Source organism: Rhodnius prolixus, unplaced genomic scaffold, assembly GCF_049639745.1.
Source record: "Rhodnius prolixus isolate KJV_2025 unplaced genomic scaffold, Rpr scaffold_18, whole genome shotgun sequence".
Taxonomy (NCBI): Eukaryota; Metazoa; Arthropoda; class Insecta; order Hemiptera; family Reduviidae; genus Rhodnius; species Rhodnius prolixus.
In genome coordinates, this window is record NW_027411636.1 from 970,213 (window position 1) to 987,690 (window position 17,478).

General features: G+C 37.7%; 1 protein-coding gene across 2 annotated transcripts in view; it reads left to right on the plus strand.

Moving 5' to 3' along the window:
* Positions 1–13,944, plus strand: part of LOC141462112 (uncharacterized) — a 116,506-nt gene extending 102,562 nt beyond the window's left edge. For both annotated transcript variants that reach the window (XM_074143703.1, XM_074143702.1), the window contains 2 exons: positions 12,728–12,906; positions 12,972–13,944. The gene's annotated coding sequence lies outside the window, so the exon portion shown is untranslated. The remainder of the gene's footprint in view (positions 1–12,727; positions 12,907–12,971) is intronic.
* The last annotated feature ends 3,534 nt before the right edge of the window (positions 13,945–17,478 follow it).

The window sequence follows — 17,478 nt, forward strand, 5'->3', positions numbered from 1 at the left end:
AAAATTTCAACTCTCAATATCTTCTCAATTAATGGATCTGCACTCAAGAAAACTATAGCGTACTTCTCAGTAAAACCGAGTGTGTAAGATCACAAAGTTTCATACGAATAATCTGATGTTTACTATGGGAATTATAAGGGTCCCATTTCTCAGCAAAACCATGACCCAAAAAAATTTCAACTCTCAATATCTTCTTAACTAATGGATCTGTACTCAAGAAAACTATAGCGTGCTACTCAGTAAAACAGAGTGTGCAAGAGCAGAATATTTCATACGAATAATCAGTTGTTTACTGTGGGAATGATAAGGGCCCCATTTCACAGCAAAACCCTGACCCAAAAAAATTTCAACTCACAATATCTTCTCAACTAATGGATCTGTCCTCAAGACAACTATAGCATACTACTCAGTAAAACAGAGTGTGTAAGATCACAAACTTTCATACGAATAATCTGTTGTTTACTGTGGAAATTATAAGGGCCCCATTTCCCAGCAAAACCATGACCCAAAAAAATTTCAACTCTCAATATCTTCTCAACTAATGGATCTGCACTCAAGAAAACTATAGCGTGCTACTCAGTAAAACAGAGTGTATAAGATCACAAAGTTTCATACGAATAATCAGTTGTTTACTGTGGGAATTATAAGAGCCCCATTTCACAGCAAAACCATGACCCAAAAAAATTTCAACTCTCAATATCTTCTCAACTAATGGATCTGCACTCAAGAAAACTATCAACAGATTATTCGTATAAAACATTGTGATCATACACACTCTGTTTTACTGAGTAGTACGCTATAGTTTTCTTGAGTACAGATCCATTAGTTGAGAAGATATTGAGAGTTGAAATTTTTTTGGGTCATGGTTTTGCTGTGAAATAGGGCCCTTATAATTCCCACAGTAAACAACAGATTATTCGTATAAAACATTGTGATCATACACACTCTGTTTTACTGAGTAGTACGCTATAGTTTTCTTGAGTACAGATCCATTAGTTGAGAAGATATTGAGAGTTGAAATTTTTTTGGGTCATGGTTTTGCTGTGAAATAGGGCCCTTATAATTCCCACAGTAAACAACAGATTATTCGTATAAAACATTGTGATCATACACACTCTGTTTTACTGAGTAGTATGCTATAGTTTTCTTGAGGACAGATCCATTAGTTGAGAAGATATTGAGAGTTGAAATTTTTTTTGGGTCATGGTTTTGCTGGGAAATGGGGCCCTTATAATTCCCACAGTAAACAACAGATTATTCGTATAAAACATTGTGATCATACACACTCTGTTTTACTGAGTAGTATTCTATAGTTTTCTTGAGGACAGATCCATTAGTTGAGAAGATATTGAGAGTTGAAATTTTTTTTGGGTCATGGTTTTGCTGTGAAATAGGGCCCTTATAATTCCCACAGTAAACAACAGATTATTCGTATAAAACATTGTGATCATACACACTCTGTTTTACTGAGTAGTATGCTATAGTTTTCTTGAGGACAGATCCATTAGTTGAGAAGATATTGAGAGTTGAAATTTTTTTTGGGTCATGGTTTTGCTGGGAAATGGGGCCCTTATAATTCCCACAGTAAACAACAGATTATTCGTATAAAACATTGTGATCATACACACTCTGTTTTACTGAGTAGTATGCTATAGTTTTCTTGAGGACAGATCCATTAGTTGAGAAGATATTGAGAGTTGAAATTTTTTTTGGGTCATGGTTTTGCTGTGAAATAGGGCCCTTATAATTCCCACAGTAAACAACAGATTATTCGTATAAAACCTTGTGATCATACACACTCTGTTTTACTGAGTAGTATGCTATAGTTTTCTTGAGGACAGATCCATTAGTTGAGAAGATATTGAGAGTTGAAATTTTTTTTGGGTCATGGTTTTGCTGGGAAATGGGGCCCTTATAATTCCCACAGTAAACAGTAGATTATTCGTATGAAACTTTGTGATCTTACACACTCCGTTTTACTGAGTAGTATGCTATAGTTTTTTTGAGGACAGATCCTTTAGTTGAGAAGATATTGAGAGTTGAAATTCTTTTGGGTCATGGTTTTGCTGTGAAATAGGGCCCTTATAATTCCCACATTAAACAACAGATTATTCGTATGAAACTTTGTGATCTTACACACTCTGTTTTACTGAGTAGTATCCTATAGTTTTCGTGAGGACAGATCCATTAGTTGAGAAGATATTGAGAGTTGAATTTTTTTTGGGTCATGGTTTTGCTGTGAAATGGGGCCCTCATGATTCCCACAGAAAACAATAGATTATTCGTATAAAACATAGTGATCTTACACACTTTGTTTTACTGAGTAGTACGCTGTAGTTTTCTTGAGTACAGATCCATTAGTTGAGAAGATATTGAGAGTTGAAATTTTTTTGGGTCATGGTTTAGCTGTGAAATGGGGCCCTTATAATTCCCACAGTAAACAACTGATTATTCCTATGAAATTTTTGGCTCTTACACACTCTGTTTTACTGAGTAGTATGCTATACTTTTCTTGAGGACAGATCCATTAGTTGAGAAGATATTGATAGTTGAAATTTTTTTGGGTCATGGTTTTGCTGTGAAATAGGGCCCTTATATTTTCCACAGTATACAACAGATTATTCGTAAAAAACATTGTGATCATACACACTCTGTTTTACTGAGTAGTACGCTATAGTTTTCTTGAGTACAGATCCATTAGTTGAGAAGATATTGAGAGTTGAAATTTTTTTTGGGTCATGGTTTTGCTGGGAAATGGGGCCCTTATAATTCCCACAGTAAACAGTAGATTATTCGTATGAAACTTTGTGATCTTACACACTCTGTTTTACTGAGTAGTATGCTATAGTTTTCTTGAGGACAGATCCATTAGTTGAGAAGATATTGAGAGTTGAAATTTTTTTGGGTCATGGTTTTGCTGTGAAATGGAGCCCTTATAACTCCTACAGTAAACAACAGATTATTCGTATGAAACTTTGTGTTCTTACACACTCTGTTTTACTGAGTAGTATGCTATAGTTTTCTTGAGGACAGATCCATTAGTTGAGAAGATATTGAGAGTTGAAATTCTTTTGGGCCATGGTTTTGCTGTGAAATGGGGCCCTTATAATTCCCACAGTAAACAACAGATTATTCGTATGAAACTTTGTGTTCTTACACACTCTGTTTTACTGAGTAGTATGCTATAGTTTTCTTGAGGACAGATCCATTAGTTCAGAAGATATTGAGAGTTGAAATTCTTTTGGGTCATGGTTTTGCTGTGAAATGGAGCCCTTATAACTCCTGCAGTAAACAACAGATTATTCGTATGAAACTTTGTGTTCTTACACACTCTGTTTTACTGAGTAGTATGCTATAGTTTTCTTGAGGACAGATCCATTAGTTGAGAAGATATTGAGAGTTGAAATTCTTTTGGGCCATGGTTTTGCTGTGAAATGGAGCCCTTATAACTCCTACAGTAAACAACAGATTATTCGTATGAAACTTTGTGTTCTTACACACTCTGTTTTACTGAGTAGTATGCTATAGTTTTCTTGAGGACAGATCCATTAGTTGAGAAGATATTGAGAGTTGAAATTTTTTTGGGTCATGGTTTTGCTGTGAAATGGAGCCCTTATAACTCCTACAGTAAACAACAGATTATTCGTATGAAACTTTGTGATCTTACACACTCTGTTTTACTGAGTAGTATCCTATAGTTTTCTTGAGGACAGATCCATTAGTTGAGAAGATATTGAGAGTTGAAATTTTTTTGGGTCATGGTTTTGCTGTGAAATGGGGCCCTTATAATTCCCACATTAAACAACAGATTATTCGTATGAAACTTTGTGATCTTACACACTCTGTTTTACTGAGTAGTATCCTATAGTTTTCGTGAGGACAGATCCATTAGTTGAGAAGATATTGAGAGTTGAATTTTTTTTGGGTCATGGTTTTGCTGTGAAATGGGGCCCTTATGATTCCCACAGAAAACAATAGATTATTCGTATAAAACATAGTGATCTTACACACTTTGTTTTACTGAGTAGTACGCTGTAGTTTTCTTGAGTACAGATCCATTAGTTGAGAAGATATTGAGAGTTGAAATTTTTTTGGGTCATGGTTTAGCTGTGAAATGGGGCCCTTATAATTCCCACAGTAAACAACTGATTATTCCTATGAAATTTTCGGCTCTTACACACTCTGTTTTACTGAGTAGTATGCTATACTTTTCTTGAGGACAGATCCATTAGTTGAGAAGATATTGAGAGTTGAAATTTTTTTGGGTCATGGTTTTGCTGTGAAATAGGGCCCTTATATTTTCCACAGTAAACAACAGATTATTCGTATAAAACATTGTGATCATACACACTCTGTTTTACTGAGTAGTACGCTATAGTTTTCTTGAGTACAGATCCATTAGTTGAGAAGATATTGAGAGTTGAAATTTTTTTGGGTCATGGTTTTGCTGTGAAATAGGGCCCTTATAATTCCCACAGTAAACAACAGATTATTCGTATAAAACATTGTGATCATACACACTCTGTTTTACTGAGTAGTACGCTATAGTTTTCTTGAGTACAGATCCATTAGTTGAGAAGATATTGAGAGTTGAAATTTTTTTGGGTCATGGTTTTGCTGTGAAATAGGGCCCTTATAATTCCCACAGTAAACAACAGATTATTCGTATAAAACATTGTGATCATACACACTCTGTTTTACTGAGTAGTACGCTATAGTTTTCTTGAGTACAGATCCATTAGTTGAGAAGATATTGAGAGTTGAAATTTTTTTGGGTCATGGTTTTGCTGTGAAATAGGGCCCTTATAATTCCCACAGTAAACAACAGATTATTCGTATAAAACATTGTGATCATACACACTCTGTTTTACTGAGTAGTATGCTATAGTTTTCTTGAGGACAGATCCATTAGTTGAGAAGATATTGAGAGTTGAAATTTTTTTTGGGTCATGGTTTTGCTGGGAAATGGGGCCCTTATAATTCCCTCAGTAAACAGTAGATTATTCGTATGAAACTTTGTGATCTTACACACTCTGATTTACTGAGTAGTATTCTATAGTTTATTTGAGGACAGATCCATTAGTTGAGAAGATATTGAGAGTTGAAATTTTTTTTGGGTCATGGTTTTGCTGGGAAATGGGGCCCTTATAATTCCCACAGTAAACAGTAGATTATTCGTATGAAACTTTGTGCTCTCACACACTCGGTTTTACTGAGTAGTATGCTATAGTTTTTTTGAGGACAGATCCTTTAGTTGAGAAGATATTGAGAGTTGAAATTCTTTTGGGTCATGGTTTTGCTGTGAAATAGGGCCCTTATAATTCCCACAGTAAACAACAGATTATTCGTATAAAACATTGTGATCATACACACTCTGTTTTACTGAGTAGTACGCTATAGTTTTCTTGAGTACAGATCCATTAGTTGAGAAGATATTGAGAGTTGAAATTTTTTTGGGTCATGGTTTTGCTGTGAAATAGGGCCCTTATAATTCCCACAGTAAACAACAGATTATTCGTATAAAACATTGTGATCATACACACTCTGTTTTACTGAGTAGTACGCTATAGTTTTCTTGAGTATAGATCCATTAGTTGAGAAGATATTGAGAGTTGAAATTTTTTTGGGTCATGGTTTTGCTGTGAAATAGGGCCCTTATAATTCCCACAGTAAACAACAGATTATTCGTATAAAACATTGTGATCATACACACTCTGTTTTACTGAGTAGTACGCTATAGTTTTCTTGAGTACAGATCCATTAGTTGAGAAGATATTGAGAGTTGAAATTTTTTTGGGTCATGGTTTTGCTGTGAAATAGGGCCCTTATAATTCCCACAGTAAACAACAGATTATTCGTATAAAACATTGTGATCATACACACTCTGTTTTACTGAGTAGTACGCTATAGTTTTCTTGAGTACAGATCCATTAGTTGAGAAGATATTGAGAGTTGAAATTTTTTTGGGTCATGGTTTTGCTGTGAAATAGGGCCCTTATAATTCCCACAGTAAACAACAGATTATTCGTATAAAACATTGTGATCATACACACTCTGTTTTACTGAGTAGTACGCTATAGTTTTCTTGAGTACAGATCCATTAGTTGAGAAGATATTGAGAGTTGAAATTTTTTTGGGTCATGGTTTTGCTGTGAAATAGGGCCCTTATAATTCCCACAGTAAACAACAGATTATTCGTATAAAACATTGTGATCATACACACTCTGTTTTACTGAGTAGTATGCTATAGTTTTCTTGAGGACAGATCCATTAGTTGAGAAGATATTGAGAGTTGAAATTTTTTTTGGGTCATGGTTTTGCTGGGAAATGGGGCCCTTATAATTCCCTCAGTAAACAGTAGATTATTCGTATGAAACTTTGTGATCTTACACACTCTGATTTACTGAGTAGTATTCTATAGTTTATTTGAGGACAGATCCATTAGTTGAGAAGATATTGAGAGTTGAAATTTTTTTTGGGTCATGGTTTTGCTGGGAAATGGGGCCCTTATAATTCCCACAGTAAACAGTAGATTATTCGTATGAAACTTTGTGCTCTCACACACTCGGTTTTACTGAGTAGTATGCTATAGTTTTTTTGAGGACAGATCCTTTAGTTGAGAAGATATTGAGAGTTGAAATTCTTTTGGGTCATGGTTTTGCTGTGAAATAGGGCCCTTATAATTCCCACAGTAAACAACAGATTATTCGTATAAAACATTGTGATCATACACACTCTGTTTTACTGAGTAGTACGCTATAGTTTTCTTGAGTACAGATCCATTAGTTGAGAAGATATTGAGAGTTGAAATTTTTTTGGGTCATGGTTTTGCTGTGAAATAGGGCCCTTATAATTCCCACAGTAAACAACAGATTATTCGTATAAAACATTGTGATCATACACACTCTGTTTTACTGAGTAGTACGCTATAGTTTTCTTGAGTATAGATCCATTAGTTGAGAAGATATTGAGAGTTGAAATTTTTTTGGGTCATGGTTTTGCTGTGAAATAGGGCCCTTATAATTCCCACAGTAAACAACAGATTATTCGTATAAAACATTGTGATCATACACACTCTGTTTTACTGAGTAGTATGCTATAGTTTTCTTGAGGACAGATCCATTAGTTGAGAAGATATTGAGAGTTGAAATTTTTTTTGGGTCATGGTTTTGCTGGGAAATGGGGCCCTTATAATTCCCACAGTAAACAACAGATTATTCGTATAAAACATTGTGATCATACACACTCTGTTTTACTGAGTAGTATGCTATAGTTTTCTTGAGGACAGATCCATTAGTTGAGAAGATATTGAGAGTTGAAATTTTTTTTGGGTCATGGTTTTGCTGTGAAATAGGGCCCTTATAATTCCCACAGTAAACAACAGATTATTCGTATAAAACATTGTGATCATACACACTCTGTTTTACTGAGTAGTATGCTATAGTTTTCTTGAGGACAGATCCATTAGTTGAGAAGATATTGAGAGTTGAAATTTTTTTTGGGTCATGGTTTTGCTGGGAAATGGGGCCCTTATAATTCCCACAGTAAACAACAGATTATTCGTATAAAACATTGTGATCATACACACTCTGTTTTACTGAGTAGTATGCTATAGTTTTCTTGAGGACAGATCCATTAGTTGAGAAGATATTGAGAGTTGAAATTTTTTTTGGGTCATGGTTTTGCTGTGAAATAGGGCCCTTATAATTCCCACAGTAAACAACAGATTATTCGTATAAAACATTGTGATCATACACACTCTGTTTTACTGAGTAGTATGCTATAGTTTTCTTGAGGACAGATCCATTAGTTGAGAAGATATTGAGAGTTGAAATTTTTTTTGGGTCATGGTTTTGCTGGGAAATGGGGCCCTTATAATTCCCACAGTAAACAGTAGATTATTCGTATGAAACTTTGTGATCTTACACACTCCGTTTTACTGAGTAGTATGCTATAGTTTTTTTGAGGACAGATCCTTTAGTTGAGAAGATATTGAGAGTTGAAATTCTTTTGGGTCATGGTTTTGCTGTGAAATGGGGCCCTTATAATTCTTACAGTAAACAACAGATTATTCGTATGAAACTTTGTGATCTTACACACTCTGTTTTATTGAGTAGTATCCTATAGTTTTCTTGAGGACTGATCCATTAGTTGAGAAGATATTGAGAGTTGAAATTTTTTTGGGTCATGGTTTTGCTGTGAAATGGGGCCCTTATTGATCAATAAGGAGGGGGTGTGTGGCGTGGCCTAAAGCCCTCATCGAATTCGATGATTAGTCCATAAAGTGGGGGGCGTGGTTTAAACTCTCGTTGAATTCGATGATTATTCAATTCGGAGTTGGGATGGCGGCCATCATGCACAAGAAAGGTGCACATTTTAGGTGTGCCAGAATCCTTATTTCCCTACTACTTTTAAGTTTTATAGGTACTCTATGATTAGAAAATTGAATCTAATTGCTGGCAGAAGTGTATGATTTATGGTGAAGAATTGTTCCGTCCGGCCAATGTATCGTGCTTTTGGACACCCTTGTCTGTGTGGATTGTTCCTTGAACGATGAAGGAGAATGGGTGGTAACACATCTCTGATATTGAGGGCTGTTACACTCATCCCTTGAAGAACTCTTCTCAGTTGGGTTAAAAAAGATCCTGGTTCTATTTTGCACAATTGAATAGTAAAGAAGATATACTTTTATTTACTTTAGCGCCAGTTTTTCCGAATCCTCGCCATGGATGAAAAATGCGACTTAATCATGTGTTCCCTATAACTTGAGACTTGCAATTGAGTCTGTATCCGTGGGTGAAATTCACTAGAAGCGTGGCTGAGTAACTACTCAGACTACAACCATAAATCATTATGTAATCTGTAGATGCTTCAAATGTATCCTACTCTATTCAGGAGGAGTAAAGAAATAGGTAGGTCGTTAACGGATCTGGTCAAAGAACGCCATTGTTGGATGCCTTCTTCTGATGAGGATCTCCATTCTAAAAGCAAAGAATTATACGTGATTTCCGGGAAGTAGCGACATCTACTTCATCGATACTAACTATTCGCTCCCCTTCAAAAACGGTGAACAACGATTTGACGCAGTCTTCAGGTAATCATAGCCAAAACAGAAGTTTAAAGCTTTTCTTATTCCATAATTCCTCCTCTACAAAATTTATTTGCATACAAATATGAAAAAAAATTAAATAAACTGTGAAAGTTGTATTTTTTTCTGGTTGGTGCAATAGTTGGCATGCAGAATATTTGCAAAGCTTCAATTGCAAATGGCATGCCTTGGGCCGAAATTCAGGATAAACCACGATTTGCTAACTCTGTAATCCTTATTAAAAAAAAAAAAACGTGACAGTATCTATTCTGAAGTTAGAAGACTGTAGAGTCAGATCATTGATATCATCTGATGGGCAATATTACACGGAGTTGTTTGATAAACAACCAACAAGAGTTTAGTGTATGTTGGAGTGGGGAGAATGGACAGCATCCAACCGATCGGCCCGATCTTATATGGCCCGACCTCCATACTTCACCGACCATCTGTTGTCCAAACTGCTGATAGTGACACCCTCAAAGGCAAATCTGCACTCGCAAACCCACAAGTAGTACAATCTAACCGTGGCGACCAACCGTATGGGCCAAGCAAAGTGATGGTGGATTTGGCCAGACAAATGGTGTGCAAGGTAATGGACAGGCTGAGGTAAATGAAGATGCGTCTGTGACTTGGAAAGATGGAGGTGGTACCAGAAGAATGTGTAATTACCAGTTAAAGAAGGGTCCAAACCCGTCCTGAACGCGCTCACTATAACTGTTCTGCTGCCCTGCGACAGCTGTTCTCCAATCTCAGGGCCCAATACTGCCGGTGCGCGCGTTCTATCAGTTCTGGCTAAATATTTTACACGACAGATTAAAATTTCTGATCTGTTCTTCCATTTTTATCATTGGACAGAAAGGAAACAGTCTAAAAGAATTAGACCAGAAATGGGATTCTTAACATTTACAATAAGTAGGGACACTAACATCTCTTAGTTTTGCGATAGACAAGTAGCTCACTGAATGCATTACACTGAAATGGTGGTTGAGGGAACTGTAAAAATTAAAAGCTAAAATGAAAAATTCTCTTAGTATTGTTGTACATAAAGTTAATGGCATGCACATCTTTCTTGGTAGATTGGATGTGGATGGTGGTAAAAAACCTATTTTGTTAGTTCTTGAAGTAGGGCTAAATTTTCTCACACAGTCTCCTTCTTAAGGCAACGTTTGTGCTGCAAGGGGTCCCCCTAGAATGGTTGATTCTTTTGGTAGACTGGATCTCAAGAATTCAACACTACCGCCATCTTGCTTTTATTGGCAGGAACAGGAAAAGAAAAAAAAATCTCTCAAAAACTAAAAGAACGCAGGATCTGAAACATTACGTGAAAGGCTTTCTGCCGGAAGCGTTACCTTCTTTAAGGCATTTTCCCTTTTCCTGGTAGCAGCTCCCAACTATTTGGAATCTGCTTGGTCTTCCGTTTTGTTTTGTCCCCTCCCCTAAAGGGCACTTCTATGATAGGGGGGGTCTAGAATGCCCTTCCAAGTATCATTTCAGTGTGTTGTACGTTCTTCTTTTGTATTTATTAAGGGCATGGGGTAAATGTCTTTATTTTGAAAGTAATAACATTCTGAGTTAAGTAAAAGTTCCTGAATTAACACCTAATTTACAGGTGATCACGTTCATCCAGAAGAGATGGCTATCTTAAAGACGTGTGAATAAGGAACACGGAGGGTCAGGTAGGCAAAGAGACAGATAGTTCAGAGCCCAAATTGGTCGTTTGGACTGCAACAATGCGGTTCTTTGGGCAAGGCCACAGCTAGCTAGCGTATAGCATATGATCAGATCTAGTGAGGAATTTGTCAAAGTAGCCAGCCAGGTACAGTGGGCAGTAGCCAGCTAGAGAGCCAGAGAGCGCAACAATCATGTGTACATAAATTAAAGGAAGGTTCTAATTAATTGTTGAAAGGGCAGTGTGGCGCCTGATTCTATCTGGAGGGCCATTAGCATTTCTATTAGCCACCTCCTCGCGTGTCCTCAGTCGACTGTGGAGAAGGGCCCCAGAACCCTGTGTGGTATTTTGTTTGACAACGCAGCAGTGCCCTGATGTTGGTTGGCGCCACTCGCCTCCAGGCAGTTCCAGGCCAAACAAACCATTGGGAACTTGCGCACCGCTTTATCCACTTTCTCTTGCGTCCATTTTTATAATTACTGATTTTAACAGCAATATCTGCAAATATTGCAGCAATATAACAGCAATATCTGCAAATATTACAGCAATATCTGCAAATATTGCAGCAATATAACAGCAATATTTGCAATTTCAGCAAACTCGCAACTTTAATTCACAGTATGATTGATGGAGGTGAAATCTAAACTAGAAGTTGCATTTAAGTGCAAGCCAAAATATTTCCTAACTCAATTTTCACAAAAAGCGCTTCAAGTCCTAGTGTAAGTATTAAGATTTCCATTTGTTTTTGGGAAAACTGGGGAAAAACACCCCAGAATTATGCACTTCCGGTGATGCTGCTTCTCTATAAACTCAGAATTTTAGCAATTAATTTACTTCCTTTTATCACAGTGCTAGAACCGTACTTCACTCTAGCGGATCTAAATAATACCAACTTTTCCGCGCGACTAAGTTTTTGTGAAGCACTGCATTACACTAAGATGGACTTCAAAGGGAAATGAGTCCGGCCACGCCCCCTCCCGGAAATGCCATCAATCGCATCACGCAAACGTATTGCATAACGCAGATCAAGAATACAGTTATTGTATTAAGTTTAAAGATATGAGTTGCAGCCATTTTTGATAAAAATCACGAAGTAGTGTAAATCAGAAATTTGGTACTTCCGTCAAAGAGATTGCCAAAATTACTGCACCGTCACTTCCTGTGTAAACTACACCTATTTGAGCTATCGTTATGTTTGGTTCGAGCTATTGGTTACATACGCTCTATCTTTTATGTCTTACTCTCCAAGGACCATGAATACAGAGATTTCCGGTGGAAACGATATCTAAAACTGGAACACCAACTCATGATGAAAAACTGCAGGAAACGGAAACTTCGTTTTCTGCCGCCCATAGGACGGGAAGTCAATGAAAATCCCTTCCGTTTGTTCACGCTTTTCTCTTAAAGGGTATTTACGTGTAGCATAGAGGTTTCCTATAGCTTGTATGATTGCGATTTACCCGAAGATGCCGAGTAATGGTTGAAAACGGCAATTCGAGAAACTTGATCCTCTTGGCTCAGCCCGCTGCACAAAAGTTTGCTCTCTTAAAAGCGGTCATTAATAATGGGGGCTGGAAGTTGCAAGGGTGATGCTGACCAGAGTGGGCAGCAAGCGCCAAGTAGGAGGTTCCTTTAAAGTTGAGATCTTTAACAGACAAAGATAAGTCTCGTTGACATTCCCCGCTCCTAGATTTAAAAATGAAATGTCAATATGGTCGACTTACAACTAAGTCACCATCAGATAAATTCTCTGATATTTTTGCCAGGGTCAGTTCCTCTTTATCTCTGTTCAGAAGCCAGCCATTGGCACTATCAGGATATTCTAGTTTCTTACATTTTCTTGGAGTAATCCAAGTAGGACTAATTTTTAAAATTCACTTCCCACCAGGAATTATGGCGATCTTTAGAATATGAAACATGTTTTAGGGTATTTTCTCATTTAGAGATATCCAGTCGGTTTGCTGTTTCAGTGGTCAATCGTATACAGCACTAAAGCCGAATCAGTTGCAGATGAAGATGGCAGTGGTACAAGGTTTCGCAAAATCTCATTAATAGCCTCAATTTTCTCCCTCGAGAGGGCGTACGCCTCACGCGTACGCAAGCAATTTTTGTTCCTATCCTCTGCTGCGAACTCGACCAGCTAGCTGAGGTAAGCCAACAATTTCCATATAATTAATCAAAATCTTATTGTAACTTAATACTTTTGTTTTACAGGAAGGGGCAGATCACAACACTAGTTTTCCAACTTCATCTGCTGCCGTCTAAGACTGCAATGACTCTGAGGAACATCTGGCATCATTCGCAGGCCATTCTTGCCCAGTTGTATGCAGCGCATTGTCAGCTAAGGTCTCTGCGCCCTTAATATCCGTTTCTTCTGGAACTTCTTTTGTAACGCTCTTGCTGGGATGACAGATGTTCTAGCAGACTACATTAAAGCACTTCAGGGATACCCAATCTGCTAGGTGTAGATCTTGTTGGCATTGTATTTCTAACTATTGCACCTTTCATCCGATTATAAACTATCCCCGGTATCCGTAGTAATAGAGTTCAGGCTCTTTCTTGGCTACAGGACCTGCTACTGCAGGTGGCCGCTGGCCACTTCAGTGACCACCATTGCGCTATGGGCCCCATTCACTTGGATAACAACTTAAATAAACGGAAGGAGTTCCTACAGTGGCAGTAGATGCTCTTCCACTTGTGTAACTTTGATATGTAAATGTATTAGATGGGGTTTCTGATAATTTGAAATTCAGCTAGATGAGTCAGCCAGATTGTTTGCTGCAACCCTACACTGGGCAGAGTCACCCCAAAGGTGAATTCCCAGAGGCCACCAACAAGGGTTCCCAACAATCATACCCAAGTTATTATGCAATGCCAACAGACTGCCACCGAACTAACTTTAATTACTTCCGGAAAGTCGTCGGGTCAATAACCCTGCTGTATCAAGGAAGGCTCCAACCGGATCTATAAACTTCTCCAGGATTTTGAGTTTTTGATGAAAGTGAAGGGAGTTAATATTTTGGGTCCATCTGGAGAGTAGATTATGTGGTCGTAATTGGTTTTTCGTACTTCTACTCACAAACTAATGATCAAAGTATTTTTCAAGTATGATGTTAGGTTCGACTATTTTATTATATTTTTTGTATGACTTTTTTTATTTAATTTGAAATAAATATATTTCTAATTATTTGGCGTATTTAATTTTTATTTCCTCAAATTGCCCTAAAAATGTGAACAGCAGTTATGTCAGATGGAAGCAAAGAAACTGCGCAAACCTTATCCCTAAAGTTATCCTCTCCTTCCTTAACTTTAAACTTATTTAATTTATTAAATAAAATGAGCTATTACTGAGAAGGTTGTACTGGAATGCAAATTCGTATTTCTTTTATCACTTAAAACAAGACGATCTTAGGAAACGGTACTTACCGTAGCTTTACGAAGTTCAAGGGTGTTTAATAACCGACCAAATTACGTAAGTATTAATGAGAAAATGTCAAAAGACAAAAAGTTCATGCACAAAGAAAAGTCGTACTGTTTTCCAGAAAAGCTGTTAATAAAGGAAATGCGATCGCTAAGTTACAGTTAGGTCATTCAAACAGAATACTTCATCATTTCTGACGCAAAGTGTTCAAATGCACTTATGCACTCATAAAACAACAATTTAGAACCTCCAAACTTGCTCTTTTGGTGAAAACAAACACTAAAATTTGACCAGAAAGCAATGCTGCTTCTTCCTTAGTACAAATAGAAGGAAGTGAAAACGATAAGCAGATTGTGATGGCAGTGGAATGTAGCAGAGTTTAGCCAGTAAGTTGTATTGTTCTCGCTCTGGCCAGACACCACTATCAGTTTAGAAACATTTGTGCAGCTTCTGCAATTAAAAACTGGTATTCCAGCACCTGGAACTGTGTAACATTAGTAGTTGTTCTGTAGTTTGTATGGCTTTTTGGAAGTAAATGTCAGCCGTAAACCATTAAGGGTCTTCTACTGTTAGCCTCAGTAAACCTAGAAGGCTGTGCTCTCAGGTGAACCACGAAGCAGGCTCTTTTTAATAATTAAACGGTTCAATCAGTTATGCAGGCAGGTTTTTATAGCAGTCACTTAGCAGATCAACCAATTTAATGATACCAATTAAGGTATCTAGCCAAAAACAGTAAGGTGAAGATTTACCTTTATGTTGGGGAACAATGTTGCGGCGGGCCCCTTCCCCGAAAACCGTAATTCTACATAAATCTTAGCCGTACCGACCTTATATGGTTTTTGTCGACATTCTTTGCCAGCCGGAGTTTGTTTTATTGCTTGCCTTTACATCTCACTTGCCTTAATTGTTTGGCCGATACCAAGTCCATTTTGTTGGACATTTACCTGGCTCCTAGTTAATTCTCTCTAAAAAAAACTAATTTATTTGTGTTTAATTTGACAATTATAAACATTGGCTGACTTGGTTATCAATACTCTAGGTATATTCAGGGACTCCATATCCTGATTCCCACTATTAATTCTGGATGGAACTAGTTTGGATTGGTTCGGCTTATTCGGCCACTTCCTCTAACCTGTTGCATATTTCTTTCACACATGCGTAGATCCGTAACATTTATTTGAAAATTCTTGGAAAGTTCGTGTAATGAATTCAGAAGGCTGTGGTATGTTAATAATGGCGTACCAGTTTAATTATGTCCAGTTTTAAAATTTGCTTAACTTAAATTGGAATAAGAGTGTGAAAGAATGTGTAATTGAGAGATGATAGTTCATGTTAGGGCAAAGCACGTGAGCCACAGACTATCGACTGAATCGATATCACACTTTTTTTTGGCGGAAAACTTCGCAAATCGAAAATGATTTATTCCAACCCAAAATAAAATAATGGCCTATTCATTTAATTTCACCTCCTGTAATTTTGGTTTTTGAATTATTTTCTTCACCTTCACAGAAACGTAACGCACACTGACCGATTTGTAAAAGCCATTTTCGAACTCAGGGAAAACTAAAAAGAAAAAAAGGATACTTAGAAGCGATCACATATTTCTGTTGCCAGGAGTAAAAGAAAGTAGAAGGAAAAGAAATCTGGAGAGCCGAAGGTTGAGTGTCTAGTTGAGCATCATTCCAAGTGGACCGCTGAGGAATGTGTTCTGTCAGCCACTGGACCTGCAAGTAGGCTAATCACTGTGTTTATATTTCAGTTGGAAATGCACACAAAACAAAAACCCTCGCACTGAACAAGTAGAGGAACCGCTTTGCTCTTTATAAGAACATTAAAATCGCCCAGTCACTGTGCTCTTTCTTCCTAAAAGTTGCTGACAAAACTTCTTCTTTTGCTTTGGGTAAGAAGAAGATTGATGCTGTCAGTGTGGGAACCAGAGAGACCACTCCAGTCTGGTAGTTGTTCTCAAATCAGACGTAATAAAGTGCTCAGCGTGGAGGCCCCATCAAGTCTTGTGGGGCGGCTCTCCGTCAGGTAGGAAGGCTGACTTGAAGTGGACAAGAGGATCGGCCATTGACAGACATACAGCGTCTGCAACTGTTTGTTTCGACCTCTCCTGCTCACTTCACGTCGCATGGTCTCGAACTCAATTCCATAAATCTAAGCGATTGTGGCGTACTCTGGTGTGAACACTGTTCCGTGCTTCTTGTCCTAATCTAAAATCTTATTCTCCTACTACCCCGTGGCAGCCACTAGAAATATAAAATCTGAACTAAACGTAATACCCATTTCCGCACTAAGAGGATCTCAAAATGTAGATATCCGGTGTAGAGCTGAGAAGGCTTGCACGATACTCCCATTACGGTAAAGTAAACATTTTGTTTGCAAGTTTATCTAATTAGAGATGGCAAAACTGCAATATTAATAAGTGGTTGTAATTTATGGACTGAAGTTTGGCCATCCATTTTGCGGGGAGGAGATGGGCTGTCAAGAGAGGTCCGGACATGAACTCTACTCCATCTAGACTCCGGACACGGGACTCTACTCTATCTAGACTCCGGGATACGGAGCTCTTGTTTTCTTCACATCTATTTCTTGAGCCGCAGGGCTTGTTTACCGCAAATACTTTGCAAGTCCCCCTCTCTCTCGCCCGCAATATTAAACTTTTACTTCAAAGTCCAGACAAAAATACAAAGAAATAAAAGAAGTTTAGTAACAAACAAGGGGAGATATTTATTGAGTTATTTTGGAAGTAAATGTGGTGGCGCTCACCCCAAGTTCGCAATCCTCCGCTCCTGTTCTATTCCCGGGTTAGTCCACCTTTCTTTACCTAAACTTTTATTTTCCCTTTAGCGTGCCCATTATTCCGGGACAAGTTTCAAGCTCCGCCTTAATCATGTTAGATCACAATGTCTGAATTGTATTCCCACCAAGAAAACTAAATAGTGCTTTCCAAACAAACATGTTCTAGAGAAATGCCCATGAGAAATGCTCTTCTCCTTCTAGTGCAACCAACATTTTGATGAGACTTTGTTGTAGCCAAGTCCTTCGATATACTGTGAGGTCGGTGGTATCGAATTTTTTTAAAATGAGTTCTCCCCAGATGGTCTCCTGCTCGAGAACTTGGTATCGCCAATCTACCCGATCTTCACCCAATAAGAAAGTTCAGAGAAACGAAACATTATTCAACCATGTTGTTAGTCTCAGCCGATCAGAGGAGTGTGTACACTGCAAGTAGTGGAATAATTTCTGAAATTAGCAAAAAAATAAAAAATAAAATACTAAAATAATTAAAGTATA